This window comes from Trichomycterus rosablanca, chromosome 21, assembly GCF_030014385.1.
Source record: "Trichomycterus rosablanca isolate fTriRos1 chromosome 21, fTriRos1.hap1, whole genome shotgun sequence".
Classification (NCBI taxonomy): Eukaryota; Metazoa; Chordata; class Actinopteri; order Siluriformes; family Trichomycteridae; genus Trichomycterus; species Trichomycterus rosablanca.
In genome coordinates this window covers 11,589,379-11,616,907 of record NC_086008.1, presented here as the reverse complement: position 1 = coordinate 11,616,907, position 27,529 = coordinate 11,589,379, and positions in this window count along the sequence as shown.

Sequence of the window (27,529 nt, the reverse complement as noted above, 5' to 3'; positions counted from 1 at the left end):
CTTGTCTTGTCTTGCCTTGCCTTGCCTTGCCTTGCTTTGCCTTGACTTGCCTTGCCTTGCCTTGCCTTGCCTTGCATGGTCATGTCTTGTCTTGTCTTGTCTTGTCTTGTCTTGTCTTTCTTTTGTATTGTATTTGTCTTGTCTTGTCTTGTCTTGTCTTGTCTTGTCTTGTCTTGCCTTGCCTTGCCTTGCCTTGCCTTGCTTTGCCTTGACTTGCCTTGCCTTGCCTTGCCTTGCATGGTCATGTCTTGTATGGTCTTGTCTTGTATGGTCTTTCTTTTGTCTTGTCTTGTCTTGTCTTGTCTTGTCTTGTCTTGTATGGTCTTTCATTTGTCTTGTCTTGTCTTGTCTTGTCTTGTCTTTCTTTTGTATTGTATTTGTCTTGTCTTGTCTTGTCTTTCTTGTCTTGTCTTGTCTTGTCTTGCCTTGTCTTGTCTTGTCTTGTCTTGTCTTGTATGGTCTTTCTTTTGTCTTGTCTTTGTCTTGTCTTGTCTTTTGTCTTGTCTTGTCTTGCCTTGTCTTATCTTGTCTTGTCTTGTATGGTCTTTCTTTTGTCTTGTCTTGTCTTGTCTTGTCTTGTCTTGCCTTGCCTTGCCTTGCCTTGCTTTGCCTTGACTTGCCTTGCCTTGCCTTGCCTTGCATGGTCATGTCTTGTATTGTCTTGTCTTGTATGGTCTTGTCTTGCCTTGTCTTGTCTTGTCTTGTCTTGTCTTGTCTTGTCTTTCTTTTGTATTGTATTTGTCTTGTCTTGTCTTGTCTTTCTTGTCTTGTCTTGTCTTGTCTTGTCTTGCCTTGCCTTGCCTTGCTTTGCCTTGACTTGCCTTGCCTTGCCTTGCCTTGCATGGTCATGTCTTGTATGGTCTTGTCTTGTATGGTCTTTCTTTTGTCTTGTCTTGTCTTGTCTTGTCTTGTCTTGTATGGTCTTTAATTTGTCTTGTCTTGTCTTGTCTTGTCTTGTCTTTCTTTTGTATTGTATTGTATTTGTCTTGTCTTGTCTTGTGTTGTCTTTCTTGTCTTGTCTTGTCTTGTCTTGCCTTGTCTTGTCTTGTCTTGTCTTGTCTTGTCTTGTCTTGTCTTGTATGGTCTTTCTTTTGTCTTGTCTTTGTCTTGTCTTGTCTTTTGTCTTGTCTTGTCTTGCCTTGTCTTATCTTGTCTTGTCTTGTATGGTCTTTCTTTTGTCTTGTCTTGTCTTGTCTTGTCTTGCCTTGCCTTGCCTTGCTTTGCCTTGACTTGCCTTGCCTTGCCTTGCATGGTCATGTCTTGTATGGTCTTGTCTTGTATGGTCTTGTCTTGCCTTGTCTTTGTCTTGTCTTGTCTTGTCTTGTCTTGTCTTGTCTTGTCTTGTCTTGTCTTGTCTTGTCTTGTCTTGTCTTGTCTTGTCTTGTCTTGTCTTGTCTTGTCTTGTCTTGTCTTGTCTTGTCTTGTCTTGTCTTGTCTTGTCTTGTATGGTCTTGTCTTGTATGGTCTTGTCTTGTATGGTCTTTCTTTTGTCTTGTCTTTGTCTTGTCTTGTCTTTTGTCTTGTCTTGTCTTGCCTTGTCTTATCTTGTCTTGTCTTGTATGGTCTTTCTTTTGTCTTGTCTTGTCTTGTCTTGTCTTGTCTTGCCTTGCCTTGCCTTGCCTTGCTTTGCCTTGCTTTGCCTTGACTTGCCTTGCCTTGCCTTGCATGGTCATGTCTTGTCTTGTCTTGTCTTGTCTTGTCTTGTCTTGTCTTGTCTTGTCGTGTCTTGTCTTGTCTTGTCTTTCTTTTGTATTGTATTTGTCTTGTCTTGTCTTGTCTTGTCTTGTCTTGTCTTGTCTTGTCTTGTCTTGTCTTGCCTTGCCTTGCCTTGCCTTGCCTTGCCTTGCCTTGCCTTGCCTTGCATGGTCATGTCTTGTCTTGTCTTGTCTTGTCTTGTCTTGTCTTGTCTTGTCTTGTCTTGTCTTGTCTTGTCTTGTCTTGTCTTTTTTTTGTATTGTATTTGTCTTGTCTTGTCTTTCTTGTCTTGTCTTGTCTTGTCTTGTCTTGCCTTGCCTTGCCTTGCCTTGCCTTGCCTTGCCTTGCCTTGCTTTGCCTTGACTTGCCTTGCCTTGCCTTGCATGGTCATGTCTTGTATGGTCTTGTCTTGTATGGTCTTTCTCTTGTCTTGTCTTGTCTTGTCTTGTCTTGTCTTGTCTTGTCTTGTCTTGTATGGTCTTTCATTTGTCTTGTCTTGTCTTCTCTTGTCTTGTCTTGTCTTGTCTTGTCTTGTCTTTCTTTTGTATTGTATTTGTCTTGTCTTGTCTTGTCTTTCTTGTCTTGTCTTGTCTTGCCTTGTCTTGTCTTGTCTTGTCTTGTCTTGTATGGTCTTTCTTTTGTCTTGTCTTTGTCTTGTCTTGTCTTGTCTTGTCTTCTCTTGTCTTTCTTTTGTATTGTATTTGTCTTGTCTTGTCTTGTCTTTCTTGTCTTGTCTTGTCTTGTCTTGTCTTGTCTTGTCTTGCCTTGCCTTGACTTGCCTTGCCTTGCATGGTCATGTCTTGTATGGTCTTGTCTTGTATGGTCTTTCTTTTGTCTTGTCTTGTCTTGTCTTGTCTTGTCTTGTCTTGTCTTGTATGGTCTTTCATTTGTCTTGTCTTGTCTTGTCTTGTCTTTCTTTTGTATTGTATTTGTCTTGTCTTGTCTTGTCTTTCTTGTCTTGTCTTGTCTTGTCTTGCCTTGTCTTGTCTTGTCTTGTCTTGTCTTGTCTTGTCTTGTATGGTCTTTCTTTTGTCTTGTCTTTGTCTTGTCTTGTCTTTTGTCTTGTCTTGTCTTGCCTTGTCTTATCTTGTCTTGTCTTGTATGGTCTTTCTTTTGTCTTGTCTTGTCTTGTCTTGCCTTGCCTTGCCTTGCTTTGCCTTGCCTTGCCTTGCCTTGCATGGTCATGTCTTGTCTTGTCTTGTCTTGTCTTGTCTTGTCTTGTCTTGTCTTGTCTTGTCTTGTCTTGTCTTGTCTTGTCTTGTCTTGTCTTGTCTTGTCTTGTCTTGTCTTGTCTTGTCTTGTCTTTCTTTTGTATTGTATTTGTCTTGTCTTGTCTTGTCTTTCTTGTCTTGTCTTGTCTTGTCTTGTCTTGCCTTGCCTTGCCTTGCTTTGCCTTGACTTGCCTTGCCTTGCCTTGCCTTGCATGGTCATGTCTTGTATGGTCTTGTCTTGTATGGTCTTTCTTTTGTCTTGTCTTGTCTTGTCTTGTCTTTTCTTGTCTTGTCTTGTATGGTCTTTCATTTGTCTTGTCTTGTCTTGTCTTGTCTTGTCTTGTCTTGTATGGTCTTTCATTTGTCTTGTCTTGTCTTGTCTTGTCTTGTCTTGTCTTGTCTTTCTTTTGTATTGTATTTGTCTTGTCTTGTCTTGTCTTTCTTGTCTTGTCTTGTCTTGTCTTGCCTTGTCTTGTCTTGTCTTGTCTTGTCTTGTATGGTCTTTCTTTTGTCTTGTCTTTGTCTTGTCTTGTCTTGTCTTGTCTTGTCTTTCTTTTGTATTGTATTTGTCTTGTCTTGTCTTGTCTTGTCTTTCTTGTCTTGTCTTGTCTTGTCTTGTCTTGCCTTGCCTTGCCTTGCCTTGCTTTGCCTTGACTTGCCTTGCCTTGCCTTGCCTTGCATGGTCATGTCTTGTATGGTCTTGTCTTGTATGGTCTTTCTTTTGTCTTGTCTTGTCTTGTCTTGTCTTGTCTTGTCTTGTCTTGTCTTGTCTTGTCTTGTCTTGTCTTGTCTTGTCTTGTCTTGTCTTGTCTTGTCTTGTCTTGTCTGTCTTGTCTTTCTTTTGTATTGTATTTGTCTTGTCTTGTCTTGTCTTGTCTTGTCTTGTCTTGTCTTGTCTTGTCTTGTCTTTCTTTTGTATTGTATTTGTCTTGTCTTGTCTTGTCTTGTCTTGTCTTGTCTTGTCTTGTCTTGTCTTTCTTTTGTATTGTATTTGTCTTGTCTTGTCTTGTCTTGTCTTGTCTTGTCTTGTCTTTCTTTTGTATTGTATTTGTCTTGTCTTGTCTTTCTTGTCTTGTCTTGTCTTGTCTTGTCTTGCCTTGCCTTGCCTTGCCTTGCCTTGCCTTGCTTTGCCTTGCCTTGCCTTGCCTTGCCTTGCATGGTCATGTCTTGTATGGTCTTGTCTTGTATGGTCTTTCTTTTGTCTTGTCTTGTCTTGTCTTGTCTTGTATGGTCTTTCATTTGTCTTGTCTTGTCTTGTCTTGTCTTGTCTTGTCTTGTCTTGTCTTGTCTTGTCTTGTCTTTCTTTTGTATTGTATTTGTCTTGTCTTGTCTTGTCTTGTCTTTCTTGTCTTGTCTTGTCTTGTCTTGTCTTGTCTTGTCTTGCCTTGTCTTGTCTTGTCTTGTCTTGTATGGTCTTTCTTTTGTCTTGTCTTTGTCTTGTCTTGTCTTGTCTTGTCTTGTCTTGTCTTTCTTTTGTATTGTATTTGTCTTGTCTTGTCTTGTCTTTCTTGTCTTGTCTTGTCTTGTCTTGTCTTGTCTTGTATGGTCTTTCATTTGTCTTGTCTTGTCTTGTCTTGTCTTGTCTTGTCTTGTCTTTCTTTTGTATTGTATTTGTCTTGTCTTGTCTTGTCTTTCTTGTCTTGTCTTGTCTTGCCTTGTCTTGTCTTGTCTTGTCTTGTATGGTCTTTCTTTTGTCTTGTCTTTGTCTTGTCTTGTCTTTTGTCTTGTCTTGTCTTGCCTTGTCTTATCTTGTCTTGTCTTGTATGGTCTTTCTTTTGTCTTGTCTTGTCTTGTCTTGTCTTGCCTTGCCTTGCCTTGCCTTGCTTTGCCTTGACTTGCCTTGCCTTGCCTTGCCTTGCCTTGCATGGTCATGTCTTGTCTTGTCTTGTCTTGTCTTGTCTTGTCTTGTCTTTCTTTTGTATTGTATTTGTCTTGTCTTGTCTTGTCTTGTCTTGTCTTGTCTTGTCTTGTCTTGCCTTGCCTTGCCTTGCCTTGCCTTGCTTTGCCTTGACTTGCCTTGCCTTGCCTTGCCTTGCATGGTCATGTCTTGTATGGTCTTGTCTTGTATGGTCTTTCTTTTGTCTTGTCTTGTCTTGTCTTGTCTTGTCTTGTATGGTCTTTCATTTGTCTTGTCTTGTCTTGTCTTGTCTTGTCTTTCTTTTGTATTGTATTTGTCTTGTCTTGTCTTGTCTTTCTTGTCTTGTCTTGTCTTGTCTTGCCTTGTCTTGTCTTGTCTTGTCTTGTCTTGTCTTGTCTTGTATGGTCTTTCTTTTGTCTTGTCTTTGTCTTGTCTTGTCTTTTGTCTTGTCTTGTCTTGCCTTGTCTTATCTTGTCTTGTCTTGTATGGTCTTTCTTTTGTCTTGTCTTGTCTTGTCTTGTCTTGTCTTGCCTTGCCTTGCCTTGCCTTGCTTTGCCTTGACTTGCCTTGCCTTGCCTTGCCTTGCATGGTCATGTCTTGTATTGTCTTGTCTTGTATGGTCTTGTCTTGCCTTGTCTTGTCTTGTCTTGTCTTGTCTTGTCTTGTCTTTCTTTTGTATTGTATTTGTCTTGTCTTGTCTTGTCTTTCTTGTCTTGTCTTGTCTTGTCTTGTCTTGCCTTGCCTTGCCTTGCTTTGCCTTGACTTGCCTTGCCTTGCCTTGCCTTGCATGGTCATGTCTTGTATGGTCTTGTCTTGTATGGTCTTTCTTTTGTCTTGTCTTGTCTTGTCTTGTCTTGTCTTGTATGGTCTTTAATTTGTCTTGTCTTGTCTTGTCTTGTCTTGTCTTTCTTTTGTATTGTATTGTATTTGTCTTGTCTTGTCTTGTGTTGTCTTTCTTGTCTTGTCTTGTCTTGCCTTGTCTTGTCTTGTCTTGTCTTGTCTTGTCTTGTCTTGTATGGTCTTTCTTTTGTCTTGTCTTTGTCTTGTCTTGTCTTTTGTCTTGTCTTGTCTTGCCTTGTCTTATCTTGTCTTGTCTTGTATGGTCTTTCTTTTGTCTTGTCTTGTCTTGTCTTGTCTTGTCTTGCCTTGCCTTGCCTTGCTTTGCCTTGACTTGCCTTGCCTTGCCTTGCATGGTCATGTCTTGTATGGTCTTGTCTTGTATGGTCTTGTCTTGCCTTGTCTTTGTCTTGTCTTGTCTTGTCTTGTCTTGTCTTGTCTTGTCTTGTCCTGTCTTGTCTTGTCTTGTCTTGTCTTGTCTTGTCTTGTCTTGTCTTGTCTTGTCTTGTCTTGTATGGTCTTGTCTTGTATGGTCTTGTCTTGTATGGTCTTTCTTTTGTCTTGTCTTTGTCTTGTCTTGTCTTTTGTCTTGTCTTGTCTTGCCTTGTCTTATCTTGTCTTGTCTTGTATGGTCTTTCTTTTGTCTTGTCTTGTCTTGTCTTGTCTTGTCTTGCCTTGCCTTGCCTTGCCTTGCTTTGCCTTGCTTTGCCTTGACTTGCCTTGCCTTGCCTTGCATGGTCATGTCTTGTCTTGTCTTGTCTTGTCTTGTCTTGTCTTGTCTTGTCTTGTCTTGTCTTGTCGTGTCTTGTCTTGTCTTGTCTTGTCTTGTCTTTCTTTTGTATTGTATTTGTCTTGTCTTGTCTTGTCTTGTCTTGTCTTGCCTTGCCTTGCCTTGCCTTGCCTTGCCTTGCCTTGCCTTGCCTTGTCTTGTCTTGTCTTGTCTTGTCTTGTCTTGTCTTGTCTTTTTTTTGTATTGTATTTGTCTTGTCTTGTCTTTCTTGTCTTGTCTTGTCTTGTCTTGTCTTGCCTTGCCTTGCCTTGCCTTGCCTTGCCTTGCCTTGCCTTGCCTTGCCTTGCTTTGCCTTGACTTGCCTTGCCTTGCCTTGCATGGTCATGTCTTGTATGGTCTTGTCTTGTATGGTCTTTCTCTTGTCTTGTCTTGTCTTGTCTTGTCTTGTCTTGTCTTGTCTTGTCTTGTCTTGTCTTGTCTTGTCTTGTCTTGTCTTGTCTTGTCTTGTCTTGTATGGTCTTTCATTTGTCTTGTCTTGTCTTCTCTTGTCTTGTCTTGTCTTGTCTTGTCTTGTCTTTCTTTTGTATTGTATTTGTCTTGTCTTGTCTTGTCTTTCTTGTCTTGTCTTGTCTTGCCTTGTCTTGTCTTGTCTTGTCTTGTCTTGTATGGTCTTTCTTTTGTCTTGTCTTTGTCTTGTCTTGTCTTGTCTTGTCTTGTCTTGTCTTGTCTTTCTTTTGTATTGTATTTGTCTTGTCTTGTCTTGTCTTTCTTGTCTTGTCTTGTCTTGTCTTGTCTTGTCTTGCCTTGCCTTGACTTGCCTTGCCTTGCATGGTCATGTCTTGTATGGTCTTGTCTTGTATGGTCTTTCTTTTGTCTTGTCTTGTCTTGTCTTGTCTTGTCTTGTCTTGTCTTGTATGGTCTTTCATTTGTCTTGTCTTGTCTTGTCTTGTCTTTCTTTTGTATTGTATTTGTCTTGTCTTGTCTTGTCTTTCTTGTCTTGTCTTGTCTTGTCTTGCCTTGTCTTGTCTTGTCTTGTCTTGTCTTGTCTTGTATGGTCTTTCTTTTGTCTTGTCTTTGTCTTGTCTTGTCTTTTGTCTTGTCTTGTCTTGCCTTGTCTTATCTTGTCTTGTCTTGTATGGTCTTTCTTTTGTCTTGTCTTGTCTTGTCTTGCCTTGCCTTGCCTTGCTTTGCCTTGCCTTGCCTTGCCTTGCATGGTCATGTCTTGTCTTGTCTTGTCTTGTCTTGTCTTGTCTTGTCTTGTCTTGTCTTGTCTTGTCTTGTCTTGTCTTGTCTTGTCTTGTCTTGTCTTGTCTTGTCTTGTCTTGTCTTGTCTTGTCTTGTCTTGTCTTGTCTTGTCTTGTCTTTCTTTTGTATTGTATTTGTCTTGTCTTGTCTTGTCTTTCTTGTCTTGTCTTGTCTTGTCTTGTCTTGCCTTGCCTTGCCTTGCCTTGCTTTGCCTTGACTTGCCTTGCCTTGCCTTGCCTTGCATGGTCATGTCTTGTATGGTCTTGTCTTGTATGGTCTTTCTTTTGTCTTGTCTTGTCTTGTCTTGTCTTGTCTTGTCTTGTCTTGTCTTGTCTTGTCTTGTCTTGTCTTGTCTTGTCTTGTATGGTCTTTCATTTGTCTTGTCTTGTCTTGTCTTGTCTTGTCTTGTCTTTCTTTTGTATTGTATTTGTCTTGTCTTGTCTTGTCTTTCTTGTCTTGTCTTGTCTTGTCTTGTCTTGCCTTGTCTTGTCTTGTCTTGTCTTGTCTTGTCTTGTATGGTCTTTCTTTTGTATTGTATTTGTCTTGTCTTGTCTTTCTTGTCTTGTCTTGTCTTGTCTTGTCTTGTCTTGCCTTGCCTTGCCTTGCCTTGCCTTGCCTTGCCTTGCCTTGCTTTGCCTTGACTTGCCTTGCCTTGCCTTGCATGGTCATGTCTTGTATGGTCTTGTCTTGTATGGTCTTTCTTTTGTCTTGTCTTGTCTTGTCTTGTCTTGTCTTGTCTTGTCTTGTCTTGTATGGTCTTTCATTTGTCTTGTCTTGTCTTGTCTTGTCTTGTCTTGTCTTTCTTTTGTATTGTATTTGTCTTGTCTTGTCTTGTCTTTCTTGTCTTGTCTTGTCTTGTCTTGCCTTGTCTTGTCTTGTCTTGTCTTGTCTTGTATGGTCTTTCTTTTGTCTTGTCTTTGTCTTGTCTTGTCTTGTCTTGTCTTGTCTTGTCTTGTCTTGTCTTGTCTTTCTTTTGTATTGTATTTGTCTTGTCTTGTCTTGTCTTGTCTTGTCTTGTCTTGTCTTGTCTTGCCTTGCCTTGCCTTGCCTTGCCTTGCTTTGCCTTGACTTGCCTTGCCTTGCCTTGCATGGTCATGTCTTGTATGGTCTTGTCTTGTATGGTCTTTCTTTTGTCTTGTCTTGTCTTGTCTTGTCTTGTCTTGTCTTGTCTTTCTTTTGTATTGTATGGTCTTGTCTTGTATGGTCTTTCTTTTGTCTTGTCTTGTCTTGTCTTGTCTTGTCTTGTCTTGTCTTGTCTTTCTTTTGTATTGTATTTGTCTTGTCTTGTCTTGTCTTGTCTTGTCTTGTCTTGTCTTGTCTTGTCTTGTCTTGTCTTGTCTTGTCTTGTCTTTCTTTTGTATTGTATTTGTCTTGTCTTGTCTTGTCTTTCTTGTCTTGTCTTGTCTTGTCTTGTCTTGCCTTGCCTTGCCTTGCTTTGCCTTGACTTGCCTTGCCTTGCCTTGCCTTGCATGGTCATGTCTTGTATGGTCTTGTCTTGTATGGTCTTTCTTTTGTCTTGTCTTGTCTTGTCTTGTCTTTTCTTGTCTTGTCTTGTATGGTCTTTCATTTGTCTTGTCTTGTCTTGTCTTGTCTTGTCTTGTCTTGTCTTGTATGGTCTTTCATTTGTCTTGTCTTGTCTTGTCTTGTCTTGTCTTGTCTTGTCTTTCTTTTGTATTGTATTTGTCTTGTCTTGTCTTGTCTTTCTTGTCTTGTCTTGTCTTGTCTTGCCTTGTCTTGTCTTGTCTTGTCTTGTCTTGTATGGTCTTTCTTTTGTCTTGTCTTTGTCTTGTCTTGTCTTGTCTTGTCTTGTCTTTCTTTTGTATTGTATTTGTCTTGTCTTGTCTTGTCTTGTCTTTCTTGTCTTGTCTTGTCTTGTCTTGTCTTGCCTTGCCTTGCCTTGCCTTGCTTTGCCTTGACTTGCCTTGCCTTGCCTTGCCTTGCATGGTCATGTCTTGTATGGTCTTGTCTTGTATGGTCTTTCTTTTGTCTTGTCTTGTCTTGTCTTGTCTTGTCTTGTCTTGTCTTGTCTTGTCTTGTCTTGTCTTGTCTTGTCTTGTCTTGTCTGTCTTGTCTTTCTTTTGTATTGTATTTGTCTTGTCTTGTCTTGTCTTGTCTTGTCTTGTCTTGTCTTGTCTTGTCTTGTCTTTCTTTTGTATTGTATTTGTCTTGTCTTGTCTTGTCTTGTCTTGTCTTGTCTTGTCTTGTCTTGTCTTTCTTTTGTATTGTATTTGTCTTGTCTTGTCTTGTCTTGTCTTGTCTTGTCTTGTCTTGTCTTTCTTTTGTATTGTATTTGTCTTGTCTTGTCTTTCTTGTCTTGTCTTGTCTTGTCTTGTCTTGCCTTGCCTTGCCTTGCCTTGCCTTGCCTTGCTTTGCCTTGCCTTGCCTTGCCTTGCCTTGCATGGTCATGTCTTGTATGGTCTTGTCTTGTATGGTCTTTCTTTTGTCTTGTCTTGTCTTGTCTTGTCTTGTATGGTCTTTCATTTGTCTTGTCTTGTCTTGTCTTGTCTTGTCTTGTCTTGTCTTGTCTTGTCTTGTCTTGTCTTGTCTTTCTTTTGTATTGTATTTGTCTTGTCTTGTCTTGTCTTGTCTTTCTTGTCTTGTCTTGTCTTGTCTTGTCTTGTCTTGCCTTGTCTTGTCTTGTCTTGTCTTGTATGGTCTTTCTTTTGTCTTGTCTTTGTCTTGTCTTGTCTTGTCTTGTCTTGTCTTGTCTTTCTTTTGTATTGTATTTGTCTTGTCTTGTCTTGTCTTTCTTGTCTTGTCTTGTCTTGTCTTGTCTTGTCTTGTATGGTCTTTCATTTGTCTTGTCTTGTCTTGTCTTGTCTTGTCTTGTCTTGTCTTTCTTTTGTATTGTATTTGTCTTGTCTTGTCTTGTCTTTCTTGTCTTGTCTTGTCTTGCCTTGTCTTGTCTTGTCTTGTCTTGTATGGTCTTTCTTTTGTCTTGTCTTTGTCTTGTCTTGTCTTTTGTCTTGTCTTGTCTTGCCTTGTCTTATCTTGTCTTGTCTTGTATGGTCTTTCTTTTGTCTTGTCTTGTCTTGTCTTGTCTTGCCTTGCCTTGCCTTGCCTTGCTTTGCCTTGACTTGCCTTGCCTTGCCTTGCCTTGCCTTGCATGGTCATGTCTTGTCTTGTCTTGTCTTGTCTTGTCTTGTCTTGTCTTTCTTTTGTATTGTATTTGTCTTGTCTTGTCTTGTCTTGTCTTGTCTTGTCTTGTCTTGTCTTGCCTTGCCTTGCCTTGCCTTGCCTTGCTTTGCCTTGACTTGCCTTGCCTTGCCTTGCCTTGCATGGTCATGTCTTGTATGGTCTTGTCTTGTATGGTCTTTCTTTTGTCTTGTCTTGTCTTGTCTTGTCTTGTCTTGTATGGTCTTTCATTTGTCTTGTCTTGTCTTGTCTTGTCTTGTCTTTCTTTTGTATTGTATTTGTCTTGTCTTGTCTTGTCTTTCTTGTCTTGTCTTGTCTTGTCTTGCCTTGTCTTGTCTTGTCTTGTCTTGTCTTGTCTTGTCTTGTATGGTCTTTCTTTTGTCTTGTCTTTGTCTTGTCTTGTCTTTTGTCTTGTCTTGTCTTGCCTTGTCTTATCTTGTCTTGTCTTGTATGGTCTTTCTTTTGTCTTGTCTTGTCTTGTCTTGTCTTGTCTTGCCTTGCCTTGCCTTGCCTTGCTTTGCCTTGACTTGCCTTGCCTTGCCTTGCCTTGCATGGTCATGTCTTGTATTGTCTTGTCTTGTATGGTCTTGTCTTGCCTTGTCTTGTCTTGTCTTGTCTTGTCTTGTCTTGTCTTTCTTTTGTATTGTATTTGTCTTGTCTTGTCTTGTCTTTCTTGTCTTGTCTTGTCTTGTCTTGTCTTGCCTTGCCTTGCCTTGCTTTGCCTTGACTTGCCTTGCCTTGCCTTGCCTTGCATGGTCATGTCTTGTATGGTCTTGTCTTGTATGGTCTTTCTTTTGTCTTGTCTTGTCTTGTCTTGTCTTGTCTTGTATGGTCTTTAATTTGTCTTGTCTTGTCTTGTCTTGTCTTGTCTTTCTTTTGTATTGTATTGTATTTGTCTTGTCTTGTCTTGTGTTGTCTTTCTTGTCTTGTCTTGTCTTGCCTTGTCTTGTCTTGTCTTGTCTTGTCTTGTCTTGTCTTGTATGGTCTTTCTTTTGTCTTGTCTTTGTCTTGTCTTGTCTTTTGTCTTGTCTTGTCTTGCCTTGTCTTATCTTGTCTTGTCTTGTATGGTCTTTCTTTTGTCTTGTCTTGTCTTGTCTTGTCTTGTCTTGCCTTGCCTTGCCTTGCTTTGCCTTGACTTGCCTTGCCTTGCATGGTCATGTCTTGTATGGTCTTGTCTTGTATGGTCTTGTCTTGCCTTGTCTTTGTCTTGTCTTGTCTTGTCTTGTCTTGTCTTGTCTTGTCTTGTCCTGTCTTGTCTTGTCTTGTCTTGTCTTGTCTTGTCTTGTCTTGTCTTGTCTTGTCTTGTCTTGTCTTGTATGGTCTTGTCTTGTATGGTCTTGTCTTGTATGGTCTTTCTTTTGTCTTGTCTTTGTCTTGTCTTGTCTTTTGTCTTGTCTTGTCTTGCCTTGTCTTATCTTGTCTTGTCTTGTATGGTCTTTCTTTTGTCTTGTCTTGTCTTGTCTTGTCTTGTCTTGCCTTGCCTTGCCTTGCCTTGCTTTGCCTTGCTTTGCCTTGACTTGCCTTGCCTTGCCTTGCATGGTCATGTCTTGTCTTGTCTTGTCTTGTCTTGTCTTGTCTTGTCTTGTCTTGTCTTGTCTTGTCTTGTCGTGTCTTGTCTTGTCTTGTCTTGTCTTGTCTTTCTTTTGTATTGTATTTGTCTTGTCTTGTCTTGTCTTGTCTTGTCTTGCCTTGCCTTGCCTTGCCTTGCCTTGCCTTGCCTTGCCTTGCCTTGCCTTGTCTTGTCTTGTCTTGTCTTGTCTTGTCTTGTCTTGTCTTTTTTTTGTATTGTATTTGTCTTGTCTTGTCTTTCTTGTCTTGTCTTGTCTTGTCTTGTCTTGTCTTGTCTTGCCTTGCCTTGCCTTGCCTTGCCTTGCCTTGCCTTGCCTTGCCTTGCTTTGCCTTGACTTGCCTTGCCTTGCCTTGCATGGTCATGTCTTGTATGGTCTTGTCTTGTATGGTCTTTCTCTTGTCTTGTCTTGTCTTGTCTTGTCTTGTCTTGTCTTGTCTTGTCTTGTCTTGTCTTGTCTTGTCTTGTCTTGTCTTGTCTTGTCTTGTCTTGTATGGTCTTTCATTTGTCTTGTCTTGTCTTCTCTTGTCTTGTCTTGTCTTGTCTTGTCTTGTCTTTCTTTTGTATTGTATTTGTCTTGTCTTGTCTTGTCTTTCTTGTCTTGTCTTGTCTTGCCTTGTCTTGTCTTGTCTTGTCTTGTCTTGTATGGTCTTTCTTTTGTCTTGTCTTTGTCTTGTCTTGTCTTGTCTTGTCTTGTCTTGTCTTGTCTTTCTTTTGTATTGTATTTGTCTTGTCTTGTCTTGTCTTTCTTGTCTTGTCTTGTCTTGTCTTGTCTTGTCTTGCCTTGCCTTGACTTGCCTTGCCTTGCATGGTCATGTCTTGTATGGTCTTGTCTTGTATGGTCTTTCTTTTGTCTTGTCTTGTCTTGTCTTGTCTTGTCTTGTCTTGTCTTGTATGGTCTTTCATTTGTCTTGTCTTGTCTTGTCTTGTCTTTCTTTTGTATTGTATTTGTCTTGTCTTGTCTTGTCTTTCTTGTCTTGTCTTGTCTTGTCTTGCCTTGTCTTGTCTTGTCTTGTCTTGTCTTGTCTTGTATGGTCTTTCTTTTGTCTTGTCTTTGTCTTGTCTTGTCTTTTGTCTTGTCTTGTCTTGCCTTGTCTTATCTTGTCTTGTCTTGTATGGTCTTTCTTTTGTCTTGTCTTGTCTTGTCTTGCCTTGCCTTGCCTTGCTTTGCCTTGCCTTGCCTTGCCTTGCATGGTCATGTCTTGTCTTGTCTTGTCTTGTCTTGTCTTGTCTTGTCTTGTCTTGTCTTGTCTTGTCTTGTCTTGTCTTGTCTTGTCTTGTCTTGTCTTGTCTTGTCTTGTCTTGTCTTGTCTTTCTTTTGTATTGTATTTGTCTTGTCTTGTCTTGTCTTTCTTGTCTTGTCTTGTCTTGTCTTGTCTTGCCTTGCCTTGCCTTGCCTTGCTTTGCCTTGACTTGCCTTGCCTTGCCTTGCCTTGCATGGTCATGTCTTGTATGGTCTTGTCTTGTATGGTCTTTCTTTTGTCTTGTCTTGTCTTGTCTTGTCTTGTCTTGTATGGTCTTGTCTTGTCTTGTCTTGTCTTGTCTTGTATGGTCTTTCATTTGTCTTGTCTTGTCTTGTCTTGTCTTGTCTTGTCTTTCTTTTGTATTGTATTTGTCTTGTCTTGTCTTGTCTTTCTTGTCTTGTCTTGTCTTGTCTTGTCTTGCCTTGTCTTGTCTTGTCTTGTCTTGTCTTGTCTTGTATGGTCTTTCTTTTGTATTGTATTTGTCTTGTCTTGTCTTTCTTGTCTTGTCTTGTCTTGTCTTGTCTTGCCTTGCCTTGCCTTGCCTTGCCTTGCCTTGCCTTGCCTTGCTTTGCCTTGACTTGCCTTGCCTTGCCTTGCATGGTCATGTCTTGTATGGTCTTGTCTTGTATGGTCTTTCTTTTGTCTTGTCTTGTCTTGTCTTGTCTTGTCTTGTCTTGTCTTGTCTTGTATGGTCTTTCATTTGTCTTGTCTTGTCTTGTCTTGTCTTGTCTTGTCTTTCTTTTGTATTGTATTTGTCTTGTCTTGTCTTGTCTTTCTTGTCTTGTCTTGTCTTGTCTTGCCTTGTCTTGTCTTGTCTTGTCTTGTCTTGTATGGTCTTTCTTTTGTCTTGTCTTTGTCTTGTCTTGTCTTGTCTTGTCTTGTCTTGTCTTGTCTTGTCTTTCTTTTGTATTGTATTTGTCTTGTCTTGTCTTGTCTTTCTTGTCTTGTCTTGTCTTGTCTTGTCTTGTCTTGTCTTGTCTTGTCTTGTCTTGTCTTGCCTTGCCTTGCCTTGCCTTGCCTTGCTTTGCCTTGACTTGCCTTGCCTTGCCTTGCATGGTCATGTCTTGTATGGTCTTGTCTTGTATGGTCTTTCTTTTGTCTTGTCTTGTCTTGTCTTGTCTTGTCTTGTCTTGTCTTTCTTTTGTATTGTATGGTCTTGTCTTGTATGGTCTTTCTTTTGTCTTGTCTTGTCTTGTCTTGTCTTGTCTTGTCTTGTCTTGTCTTTCTTTTGTATTGTATTTGTCTTGTCTTGTCTTGTCTTTCTTGTCTTGTCTTGTCTTGTCTTGTCTTGTCTTGTCTTGCCTTGTATGGTCTTTCTTTTGTCTTGTCTTTGTCTTGTCTTGTCTTTTGTCTTGTCTTGCCTTGTCTTATCTTGTCTTGTCTTGTATGGTCTTTCTTTTGTCTTGTCTTGTCTTGTCTTGTCTTGTCTTGTCTTTCTTTTGTATTGTATTTGTCTTGTCTTGTCTTGTCTTTCTTGTCTTGTCTTGCCTTGTCTTGTCTTGTCTTGTCTTGTCTTGTATGGTCTTTCTTTTGTCTTGTCTTTGTCTTGTCTTGTCTTTTGTCTTGTCTTGCCTTGTCTTATCTTGTCTTGTCTTGTATGGTCTTTCTTTTGTCTTGTCTTGTCTTGTCTTGTCTTGTCTTGTCTTTTCTTGCCTTGCCTTGCTTTGCCTTGACTTGCCTTGCCTTGCCTTGCCTTGCATGGTCATGTCTTGTATGGTCTTGTCTTGTATGGTCTTGTCTTGCCTTGTCTTGTCTTGTCTTGTCTTGTCTTGTCTTGTATGGTCTTTCTTTTGTATTGTATTTGTCTTGTCTTGTCTTGTCTTTCTTGTCTTGTCTTGTCTTGTCTTGTCTTGCCTTGCCTTGCCTTGCCTTGCCTTGCCTTGCCTTGCCTTGCTTTGCCTTGACTTGCCTTGCCTTGCCTTGCATGGTCATGTCTTGTATGGTCATGTCTTGTATGGTCTTTCTTTTGTCTTGTCTTGTCTTGTCTTGTCTTGTATGGTCTTTCATTTGTCTTGTCTTGTCTTGTCTTGTCTTGTCTTGTCTTTTGTATTGTATTTGTCTTGTCTTGTCTTGTCTTTCTTGTCTTGTCTTGTCTTGTCTTGCCTTGTCTTGTCTTGTCTTGTCTTGTCTTGTATGGTCTTTCTTTTGTCTTGTCTTTGTCTTGTCTTGTCTTGTCTTGTCTTGTCTTGTCTTGTCTTGTCTTGTCTTTCTTTTGTATTGTATTTGTCTTGTCTTGTCTTGTCTTTCTTGTCTTGTCTTGTCTTGTCTTGTCTTGTCTTGTCTTGCCTTGCCTTGCCTTGCCTTGCCTTGCTTTGCCTTGACTTGCCTTGCCTTGCCTTGCATGGTCATGTCTTGTATGGTCTTGTCTTGTATGGTCTTTCTTTTGTCTTGTCTTGTCTTGTCTTGTCTTGTCTTTCTTTTGTATTGTATGGTCTTGTCTTGTATGGTCTTTCTTTTGTCTTGTCTTGTCTTGTCTTGTCTTGTCTTGTCTTGTCTTGTCTTTCTTTTGTATTGTATTTGTCTTGTCTTGTCTTGTCTTTCTTGTCTTGTCTTGTCTTGTCTTGTCTTGTCTTGTCTTGCCTTGTATGGTCTTTCTTTTGTCTTGTCTTTGTCTTGTCTTGTCTTTTGTCTTGTCTTGCCTTGTCTTATCTTGTCTTGTCTTGTATGGTCTTTCTTTTGTCTTGTCTTGTCTTGTCTTGTCTTGTCTTGTCTTTCTTTTGTATTGTATTTGTCTTGTCTTGTCTTGTCTTTCTTGTCTTGTCTTGTCTTGTCTTGTCTTGCCTTGTCTTGTCTTGTCTTGTCTTGTCTTGTATGGTCTTTCTTTTGTCTTGTCTTTGTCTTGTCTTGTCTTTTGTCTTGTCTTGCCTTGTCTTATCTTGTCTTGTCTTGTATGGTCTTTCTTTTGTCTTGTCTTGTCTTGGCTTGTCTTGTCTTGTCTTTTCTTGCCTTGCCTTGCTTTGCCTTGACTTGCCTTGCCTTGCCTTGCCTTGCATGGTCATGTCTTGTATGGTCTTGTCTTGTATGGTCTTGTCTTGCCTTGTCTTGTCTTGTCTTGTCTTGTCTTGTATGGTCTTTCTTTTGTATTGTATTTGTCTTGTCTTGTCTTTCTTGTCTTGTCTTGTCTTGTCTTGTCTTGCCTTGCCTTGCCTTGCCTTGCCTTGCCTTGCCTTGCCTTGCTTTGCCTTGACTTGCCTTGCCTTGCCTTGCATGGTCATGTCTTGTATGGTCATGTCTTGTATGGTCTTTCTTTTGTCTTGTCTTGTCTTGTCTTGTATTGTATGGTCTTTCATTTGTCTTGTCTTGTCTTGTCTTGTCTTGTCTTGTCTTGTCTTGTCTTGTCTTGTCTTGTCTTGTCTTGTCTTGTCTTGTCTTGTCTTGTCTTGTCTTGTCTTGTCTTGTCTGTCTTGACTTTCTTTTGTATTGTATTTGTCTTGTCTTGTCTTGTCTTTCTTGTCTTGTCTTGTCTTGCCTTGTCTTGTCTTGTCTTGTCTTGTCTTGTCTTGTATGGTCTTTCTTTTGTCTTGTCTTTATCTTGTCTTGTCTTGTCTTGTCTTGTCTTGTCTTTCTTTTGTATTGTATTTGTCTTGTCTTGTCTTGTCTTTCTTGTCTTGTCTTGTCTTGTCTTGTCTTGTCTTGCCTTGCCTTGCCTTGCCTTGCCTTGCCTTGCCTTGACTTGCCTTGCCTTGCCTTGCCTTGCATGGTCATGTCTTGTATGGTCTTGTCTTGTATGGTCTTTCTTTTGTCTTGTCTTGTCTTGTCTTGTCTTGTCTTGTCTTTCTTTTGTATTTTATGGTCTTGTCTTGTATGGTCTTTCTTTTGTCTTGTCTTGTCTTGTCTTGTCTTGTCTTGTCTTGTCTTGTCTTGTCTTGTCTTGTCTTGTCTTGTCTTGTCTTGTCTTTCTTTTGTATTGTATTTGTCTTGTCTTGTCTTGTCTTTCTTGTCTTGTCTTGTCTTGTCTTGTCTTGTCTTGTCTTGCCTTGCCTTGCCTTGCATGGTCATGTCTTGTATGGTCTTGTCTTGTATGGTCTTTCTTTTGTCTTGTCTTGTCTTGTCTTGTCTTGTCTTGTCTTGTCTTGTATGGTCTTTCATTTGTCTTGTCTTGTCTTGTCTTGTCTTGTCTTTCTTTTGTATTGTATTTGTCTTGTCTTGTCTTGTCTTTCTTGTCTTGTCTTGTCTTGTCTTGCCTTGTCTTGTCTTGTCTTGTCTTGTATGGTCTTTCTTTTGTCTTGTCTTTGTCTTGTCTTGTCTTTTGTCTTGTCTTGCCTTGTCTTATCTTGTCTTGTCTTGTATGGTCTTTCTTTTGTCTTGTCTTGTCTTGTCTTGTCTTGTCTTTTCTTGCCTTGCCTTGCTTTGCCTTGACTTGCCTTGCCTTGCCTTGCATGGTCATGTCTTGTATGGTCTTGTCTTGTATGGTCTTGTCTTGCCTTGTCTTGTCTTGTCTTGTCTTGTCTTGTCTTTCTTTTGTATTGTATTTGTCTTGTCTTGTCTTGTCTTTCTTGTCTTGTCTTGTCTTGTCTTGTCTTGTCTTGCCTTGCCTTGCCTTGCCTTGCTTTGCCTTGACTTGCCTTGCCTTGCCTTGCCTTGCATGGTCATGTCTTGTATGGTCTTGTCTTGTATGGTCTTTCTTTTGTCTTGTCTTGTCTTGTCTTGTCTTGTCTTGTCTTGTCTTTTCTTGTCTTTCTTTTGTATTGTATTGTATTTGTCTTGTCTTGTCTTGTCTTTCTTGTCTTGTCTTGTCTTGTCTTGCCTTGTCTTGTCTTGTCTTGTCTTGTCTTGTATGGTCTTTCTTTTGTCTTGTCTTTGTCTTGTCTTGTCTTTTGTCTTGTCTTGTCTTGCATTGTCTTATCTTGACTTGTCTTGTATGGTCTTTCTTTTGTCTTGTCTTGTCTTGTCTTGTCTTGTCTTGTCTTGCCTTGCCTTGCCTTGCCTTGCCTTGCCTTGCTTTGCCTTGACTTGCCTTGCCTTGCCTTGCCTTGCATGGTCATGTCTTGTCTTGTCTTGTCTTGTCTTGTCTTGTCTTGTCTTGTCTTGTCTTGTCGTCTTGTCTTGTCTTGTCTTGTCTTGTCTTGTCTTTCATTTGTCTTGTCTTGTCTTGTCTTGTCTTGTCTTGTCTTTCATTTGTCTTGTCTTGTCTTTTCTTGTCTTGTCTTGCCTTGCCTTGCCTTGCCTTGCCTTGCTTTGCCTTGACTTGCCTTGCCTTGCCTTGCATGGTCATGTCTTGTATGGTCTTGTCTTGTATGGTCTTGTCTTTCTTTTGTATTGTATTTGTCTTGTCTTGTCTTGTCTTTCTTGTCTTGTCTTGTCTTGTCTTGCCTTGTCTTGTCTTGTCTTGTCTTCTCTTGTATGGTCTTTCTTTTGTCTTGTCTTTGTCTTGTCTTGTCTTGTCTTGTCTTGTCTTGTCTTGTCTTGTCTTGTCTTGTCTTTCTTTTGTATTGTATTTGTCTTGTCTTGTCTTGTCTTGTCTTGTCTTGTCTTGTCTTGTCTTGCCTTGCCTTGCCTTGCCTTGCCTTGCTTTGCCTTGACTTGCCTTGCCTTGCCTTGCATGGTCATGTCTTGTATGGTCTTGTCTTGTATGGTCTTTCTTTTGTCTTGTCTTGTCTTGTCTTGTCTTGTCTTGTCTTTCTTTTGTATTGTATGGTCTTGTCTTGTATGGTCTTTCTTTTGTCTTGTCTTGTCTTGTCTTGTCTTGTCTTGTCTTGTCTTGTCTTGTCTTTCTTTTGTATTGTATTTGTCTTGTCTTGTCTTGTCTTTCTTGTCTTGTCTTGTCTTGTCTTGTCTTGTCTTGTCTTGTCTTGCCTTGTATGGTCTTTCTTTTGTCTTGTCTTTGTCTTGTCTTGTCTTTTGTCTTGTCTTGCCTTGTCTTATCTTGTCTTGTCTTGTATGGTCTTTCTTTTGTCTTGTCTTGTCTTGTCTTGTCTTGTCTTGTCTTTCTTTTGTATTGTATTTGTCTTGTCTTGTCTTGTCTTTCTTGTCTTGTCTTGTCTTGCCTTGTCTTGTCTTGTCTTGTCTTGTATGGTCTTTCTTTTGTCTTGTCTTTGTCTTGTCTTGTCTTTTGTCTTGTCTTGCCTTGTCTTATCTTGTCTTGTCTTGTATGGTCTTTCTTTTGTCTTGTCTTGTCTTGTCTTGTCTTGTCTTGTCTTTTCTTGCCTTGCCTTGCTTTGCCTTGACTTGCCTTGCCTTGCCTTGCCTTGCATGGTCATGTCTTGTATGGTCTTGTCTTGTATGGTCTTGTCTTGCCTTGTCTTGTCTTGTCTTGTCTTGTCTTGTCTTGTATGGTCTTTCTTTTGTATTGTATTTGTCTTGTCTTGTCTTTCTTGTCTTGTCTTGTCTTGTCTTGTCTTGCCTTGCCTTGCCTTGCCTTGCCTTGCCTTGCCTTGCCTTGCTTTGCCTTGACTTGCCTTGCCTTGCCTTGCATGGTCATGTCTTGTATGGTCATGTCTTGTATGGTCTTTCTTTTGTCTTGTCTTGTCTTGTCTTGTCTTGTATGGTCTTTCATTTGTCTTGTCTTGTCTTGTCTTGTCTTGTCTTGTCTTGTCTTGTCTTGTCTTGTCTTGTCTTGTCTTGTCTTGTCTTGTCTTGTCTTGACTTTCTTTTGTATTGTATTTGTCTTGTCTTGTCTTGTCTTTCTTGTCTTGTCTTGTCTTGCCTTGTCTTGTCTTGTCTTGTCTTGTATGGTCTTTCTTTTGTCTTGTCTTTGTCTTGTCTTGTCTTGTCTTGTCTTGTCTTTCTTTTGTATTGTATTTGTCTTGTCTTGTCTTGTCTTTCTTGTCTTGTCTTGTCTTGTCTTGTCTTGTCTTGCCTTGCCTTGCCTTGCCTTGCCTTGCTTTGCCTTGACTTGCCTTGACTTGCCTTGCCTTGCCTTGCCTTGCATGGTCATGTCTTGTATGGTCTTGTCTTGTATGGTCTTTCTTTTGTCTTGTCTTGTCTTGTCTTGTCTTGTCTTGTCTTTCTTTTGTATTGTATGGTCTTGTCTTGTATGGTCTTTCTTTTGTCTTGTCTTGTCTTGTCTTGTCTTGTCTTGTCTTGTCTTGTCTTGTCTTGTCTTTCTTTTGTATTGTATTTGTCTTGTCTTGTCTTGTCTTTCTTGTCTTGTCTTGTCTTGTCTTGTCTTGTCTTGTCTTGTCTTGCCTTGCCTTGCCTTGCCTTGCTTTGCCTTGACTTGCCTTGCCTTGCCTTGCCTTGCATGGTCATGTCTTGTATGGTCTTGTCTTGTATGGTCTTTCTTTTGTCTTGTCTTGTCTTGTCTTGTCTTGTCTTGTCTTGTCTTGTCTTGTCTTGTCTTGTATGGTCTTTCATTTGTCTTGTCTTGTCTTGTCTTGTCTTGTCTTGTCTTTCTTTTGTATTGTATTTGTCTTGTCTTGTCTTGTCTTTCTTGTCTTGTCTTGTCTTGCCTTGTCTTGTCTTGTCTTGTCTTGTATGGTCTTTCTTTTGTCTTGTCTTTGTCTTGTCTTGTCTTTTGTCTTGTCTTGCCTTGTCTTATCTTGTCTTGTCTTGTATGGTCTTTCTTTTGTCTTGTCTTGTCTTGTCTTGTCTTGTCTTTTCTTGCCTTGCCTTGCTTTGCCTTGACTTGCCTTGCCTTGCCTTGCATGGTCATGTCTTGTATGGTCTTGTCTTGTATGGTCTTGTCTTGCCTTGTCTTGTCTTGTCTTGTCTTGTCTTGTCTTGTCTTTCTTTTGTATTGTATTTGTCTTGTCTTGTCTTGTCTTGTCTTTCTTGTCTTGTCTTGTCTTGTCTTGTCTTGCCTTGCCTTGCCTTGCTTTGCCTTGCTTTGCCTTGACTTGCCTTGCCTTGCCTTGCCTTGCATGGTCATGTCTTGTATGGTCTTGTCTTGTATGGTCTTTCTTTTGTCTTGTCTTGTCTTGTCTTGTCTTGTCTTGTCTTTTCTTGTCTTTCTTTTGTATTGTATTGTATTTGTCTTGTCTTGTCTTGTCTTTCTTGTCTTGTCTTGTCTTGTCTTGCCTTGTCTTGTCTTGTCTTGTCTTGTCTTGTATGGTCTTTCTTTTGTCTTGTCTTTGTCTTGTCTTGTCTTTTGTCTTGTCTTGTCTTGCATTGTCTTATCTTGACTTGTCTTGTATGGTCTTTCTTTTGTCTTGTCTTGTCTTGTCTTGTCTTGTCTTGTCTTGTCTTGCCTTGCCTTGCCTTGCCTTGCCTTGCTTTGCCTTGACTTGCCTTGCCTTGCCTTGCCTTGCATGGTCATGTCTTGTCTTGTCTTGTCTTGTCTTGTCTTGTCTTGTCTTGTCTTGTCGTCTTGTCTTGTCTTGTCTTGTCTTGTCTTGTCTTTCATTTGTCTTGTCTTGTCTTGTCTTGTCTTGTCTTGTCTTTCATTTGTCTTGTCTTGTCTTGTCTTGTCTTGTCTTGCCTTGCCTTGCCTTGCCTTGCCTTGCCTTGCTTTGCCTTGACTTGCCTTGCCTTGCCTTGCATGGTCATGTCTTGTATGGTCTTGTCTTGTATGGTCTTTCTTTTGTCTTGTCTTGTCTTGTCTTGTCTTGTCTTGATTTGTATTGTCTTGTCTTGTCTTGTCTTGTCTTGTATGGTCTTTCTTTTGTCTTGTCTTTGTCTTGTCTTGTCTTTTGTCTTGTCTTGTCTTGCCTTGTCTTGTCTTGTCTTGTCTTGTCTTGTCTTGTCTTGTCTTTCATTTGTCTTGTCTTGTCTTGTCTTGTCTTTCATTTGTCTTGTCTTGTCTTGTCTTGTCTTGTCTTTCTTTTGTATTGTATTTGTCTTGTCTTGTCTTGTCTTGTCTTTCTTGTCTTGTCTTGTCTTGTCTTGTCTTGTCTTACCTTGTCTTGTCTTGTCTTGTCTTGTATGGTCTTTCTTTTGTCTTGTCTTTGTCTTGTCTTGTCTTTTGTCTTGTCTTGTCTTGCCTTGTCTTATCTTGTCTTGTCTTGTATGGTCTTTCTTTTGTCTTGTCTTTCTTTTGTATTGTATTTGTCTTGTCTTGTCTTGTCTTGTCTTTCTTGTCTTGTCTTGTCTTGCCTTGTCTTGTCTTGTCTTGTCTTGTCTTGTCTTGTATGGTCTTTCTTTTGTCTTGTCTTTGTCTTGTCTTGTCTTTTGTCTTGTCTTGTCTTGCTGCTTGTCTTGTCTTGTCTTGTCTTGTCTTGTCTTGTCTTGTCTTGTCTTGTCTTGTCTTGTCTTTCTTTTGTATTGTATTTGTCTTGTCTTGTCTTGTCTTTCTTGTCTTGTCTTGTCTTGTCTTGTCTTGCCTTGCCTTGCCTTGCATGGTCATGTCTTGTATGGTCTTGTCTTGTATGGTCTTTCTTTTGTCTTGTCTTGTCTTGTCTTGTCTTGTCTTGTCTTTCTTGTCTTGTCTTGTCTTGTCTTGTCTTGTCTTGCCTTGTCTTGTCTTGTCTTGTCTTGTCTTGTATGGTCTTTCTTTTGTCTTGTCTTTGTCTTGTCTTGTCTTTTGTCTTGTCTTGTCTTGCCTTGTCTTATCTTGTCTTGTCTTGTCTTGTCTTTCTTTTGTATTGTATTTGTCTTGTCTTGTCTTGTCTTGTCTTGTCTTTCTTGTCTTGTCTTGTCTTGTCTTGCCTTGTCTTGTCTTGTCTTGTCTTGTATGGTCTTTCTTTTGTCTTGTCTTTGTCTTGTCTTGTCTTTTGTCTTGTCTTGCCTTGTCTTATCTTGTCTTGTCTTGTGTGGTCTTTCATTTGTCTTGTCTTGTCTTGTCTTGTCTTGTCTTTTCTTGCCTTGCCTTGCTTTGCCTTGACTTGCCTTGCCTTGCCTTGCCTTGCATGGTCATGTCTTGTATGGTCTTGTCTTGTATGGTCTTGTCTTGCCTTGTCTTGTCTTGTCTTGTCTTGTCTTGTCTTTCTTTTGTATTGTATTTGTCTTGTCTTGTCTTGTCTTTCTTGTCTTGTCTTGTCTTGTCTTGTCTTGCCTTGCCTTGCCTTGCTTTGCCTTGACTTGCCTTGCCTTGCCTTGCCTTGCATGGTCATGTCTTGTATGGTCTTGTCTTGTATGGTCTTTCTTTTGTCTTGTCTTGTCTTGTCTTGTCTTGTCTTGTCTTGTCTTGTCTTGTCTTGTCTTGTATGGTCTTTCATTTGTCTTGTCTTGTCTTGTCTTGTCTTGTCTTTCTTTTGTATTGTATTGTATTTGTCTTGTCTTGTCTTGTCTTTCTTGTCTTGTCTTGTCTTGTCTTGCCTTGTCTTGTCTTGTCTTGTCTTGTCTTGTCTTGTATGGTCTTTCTTTTGTCTTGTCTTTGTCTTGTCTTGTCTTTTGTCTTGTCTTGTATTGCCTTGTCTTATCTTGTCTTGTCTTGTATGGTCTTTCTTTTGTCTTGTCTTGTCTTGTCTTGTCTTGTCTTGTCTTGTCTTGTCTTGCCTTGCCTTGCCTTGCTTTGCCTTGACTTGCCTTGCCTTGCCTTGCATGGTCATGTCTTGTCTTGTCTTGTCTTGTCTTGTCTTGTCTTGTCGTCTTGTCTTGTCTTGTCTTGTCTTGTCTTGTCTTTGTCTTCTCTTGTCTTGTCTTTTGTCTTGTCTTGTCTTGTCTTGCCTTGTCTTGTCTTGTCTTGTCTTGTCTTGTCTTGTCTTGTCTTTCATTTGTCTTGTCTTGTCTTGTCTTGTCTTGTCTTGTCTTTCATTTGTCTTGTCTTGTCTTGTCTTGTCTTGTCTTGTCTTGTCTTTCTTTTGTATTGTATTTGTCTTGTCTTGTCTTGTCTTGTCTTTCTTGTCTTGTCTTGTCTTGTCTTGCCTTGTCTTGTCTTGTCTTGTCTTGTCTTGTCTTGTATGGTCTTTCTTTTGTCTTGTCTTTGTCTTGTCTTGTCTTTTGTCTTGTCTTGTCTTGCCTTGTCTTATCTTGTCTTGTCTTGTATGGTCTTTCTTTTGTCTTGTCTTTCTTTTGTATTGTATTTGTCTTGTCTTGTCTTGTCTTGTCTTTCTTGTCTTGTCTTGTCTTGTCTTGCCTTGTCTTGTCTTGTCTTGTCTTGTCTTGTCTTGTCTTGTATGGTCTTTCTTTTGTCTTGTCTTTGTCTTGTCTTGTCTTTTGTCTTGTCTTGTCTTGCCTTGTCTTATCTTGTCTTGTCTTGTCTTGTCTTGTCTTGTCTTTCTTTTGTATTGTATTTGTCTTGTCTTGTCTTGTCTTGTCTTGTCTTTCTTGTCTTGTCTTGTCTTGTCTTGCCTTGCCTTGCCTTGCATGGTCATGTCTTGTATGGTCTTGTCTTGTATGGTCTTTCTTTTGTCTTGTCTTGTCTTGTCTTGTCTTGTCTTGTCTTGTCTTGTCTTGTCTTGTCTTGTCTTGTCTTGTCTTGTCTTGTCTTGTCTTGTCTTGTCTTGCCTTGTCTTGTCTTGTCTTGTCTTGTCTTGTCTTGTATGGTCTTTCTTTTGTCTTGTCTTTGTCTTTACTTGTCTTTTGTCTTGTCTTGTCTTGCCTTGTCTTATCTTGTCTTGTCTTGTCTTGTCTTGTCCTTCTTTTGTATTGTATTTGTCTTGTCTTGTCTTGTCTTGTCTTGTCTTGTCTTGCTTTGCCTTGACTTGCCTTGCCTTGCCTTGCCTTGCATGGTCATGTCTTGTATGGTCTTGTCTTGTATGGTCTTGTCTTGCCTTGTCTTTGTCTTGTCTTGTCTTGTCTTGTCTTGTCTTGTCTTGTCTTGTCTTGTCTTGTCTTGTCTTGTCTTGTCTTGTCTTGTCTTGTCTTGTCTTGTCTTGTCTTGTCTTGTCTTGTCTTGTCTTGTCTTGTCTTGTCTTGTCTTGTCTTGTCTTGTCTTGTCTTGTCTTGTCTTGTCTTGTCTTGTCTTGTCTTGTCTTTCTCTTGTCTTGTCTTGTCTTGTCTTGTCTTGTCTTGTCTTGTCTTGTCTTGTCTTGTCTTGTCTTGTCTTGTCTTGTCTTGTCTTGTCTTGCCTTGCCTTGCCTTGCCTTGCCTTGCTTTGCCTTGACTTGCCTTGCCTTGCCTTGCCTTGCATGGTCATGTCTTGTATGGTCTTGTCTTGTATGGTCTTTCTTTTGTCTTGTCTTGTCTTGTCTTGTCTTGTCTTGTCTTGTATGGTCTTTCATTTGTCTTGTCTTGTCTTGTCTTGTCTTGTCTTGTCTTTCTTTTGTATTGTATTTGATTTGATTTGATTTGATTTTATTGAACCATTTCATATTTTATAAATAGATACAATACCTCCTATAAAAAACTGAAACAGTCAGGGATAACACAAAAAGTCCATAGACTTATTTCCATTGTGGTCCCTATACATAATCAGGTCCAACAATCAGCAGCATAGCAAGCATGCCATCGTAATATAATCATTATAACATAACACAATATATTCAATTTAATTCATAAACATTATTAAAACTTTTAATTAGCAAACGTTCCCTTTTCATACAACCATTCCTTAACAGCCTGTCTAAACCCTTGCAAACTGTCGCATATTTTAAAAGGCCCTGGCAAACGATTCCACAACGATACTGCTATAAACCTGAAAGAATCCCTACCCACTTTACTTTTACAGCATGGCAGTACTAAATCTGTGGATGATCTTCTTGTAAAATAACCATGAACATCCCTCACCTGAATAAAATAATTTTTAAAATACTGTGGAACAGTTCCATGTATAATCTTGTACACGTTACCCAATTCTATCAGAGCAACCCTATCCTGAACTTTTAACCACCCAATCATTTGAAAATGATTCATTTCCAAATGGGTTCTCATGGGGAGGTTTAAAATAACCCTAACTAATTTATTTTGAGATGTTTGAAGCCTAGTTTTAATCTGTTTTGCAATGCCATTATACCATGAACAACAGGCATAATCAAAAAAAGGCTGAACCAAAGCCCCTGACAAGGTAATCATAGTTTTTCTATCTAAAAACTTTGAAATTCTTGCAAGAAACCTAATTCTTTGATTAATCTTAGTTAAAATCTTATCTGCCTGACCCCTACCTGATATATATCTATCTAAAATACATCCTAAATATGTAACTGAGTCCCTGGTTTTTAACACAATGTCCCCCACAACCACATTAAAAACTGAGATCTTGTTTAATTTTACTCTCGTTCCAAATAAAATTGATTCTGATTTTTCCAAATGAAGAGACAACCTATTCTCGGACAACCACCTACTAACCTTTAATAATTCATCACTTAATGTACGTTCTATAATACTTTTATCTTTGTCAGAAAATAAAAGTGCTGAATCATCTGCGTACAAAAGAAGTTTACATGAACATATCGACTCTAAATCGTTGATATACAAAAGGAAAAAGAGTGGACCCAATACACTTCCTTGGGGAACCCCACAATCAATAAATCTGGGTAAGGATAAAACACCTCCTATTTCCACCTGCTGTTTACGTCCTTTTAAATATGAAGCAACCCATTTTACAGCAATATCCTTAAAACCAATAGCTTTTATCTTTGTCAATAAAATCTCATGGTCAACAGTATCAAAAGCCTTCTGTAGGTCCAACATTACCATGCCGCATAAATTCCCTTTATCTATCTCGCTTCTAATAAAATCAGTTAAATAAAGTAAACACGTATCAGTGGAATGAGACTTCCTAAAACCAGATTGAAATTCATAAATAAGATTTTGGCCAGTCAAATAATCATTTATTTGTTCAAAGATAATCTTTTCGATTATCTTTGATAAAGTACTTAGAATAGATATTGGCCTATAATTTTCTTCATTTAATTTACTACCTTTCTTGTGAAAAGGAATCACCCTTGCATCTTTAAACTGTACTGGAAAGTACCCATATTGAATTGATAAATTAATGATATGTGTGATGCATGGGGAAATAACCTCTGCAGCATCTCTTAAAAATCTAGCTGGGATATTATCAAGACCCGTTGCTTTAGAACAGTTTAAATTCATAAGTTTTTTACATACTGCTTCCTCTGACACATAATTAAAAGAAAAACTATCCATCACAACCCCTTGTCGTTTATAATAGTTGTGAACATAACTCTCCCCATACTGACCATTCTGACTGGGCAACTTATCCACTAGTCTACTAGAAACTGAGGTAAAAAAACTATTTAGCCTTTCTGCCACCTCTCTCTTATCTGACATAACCCTGTTTTCAGA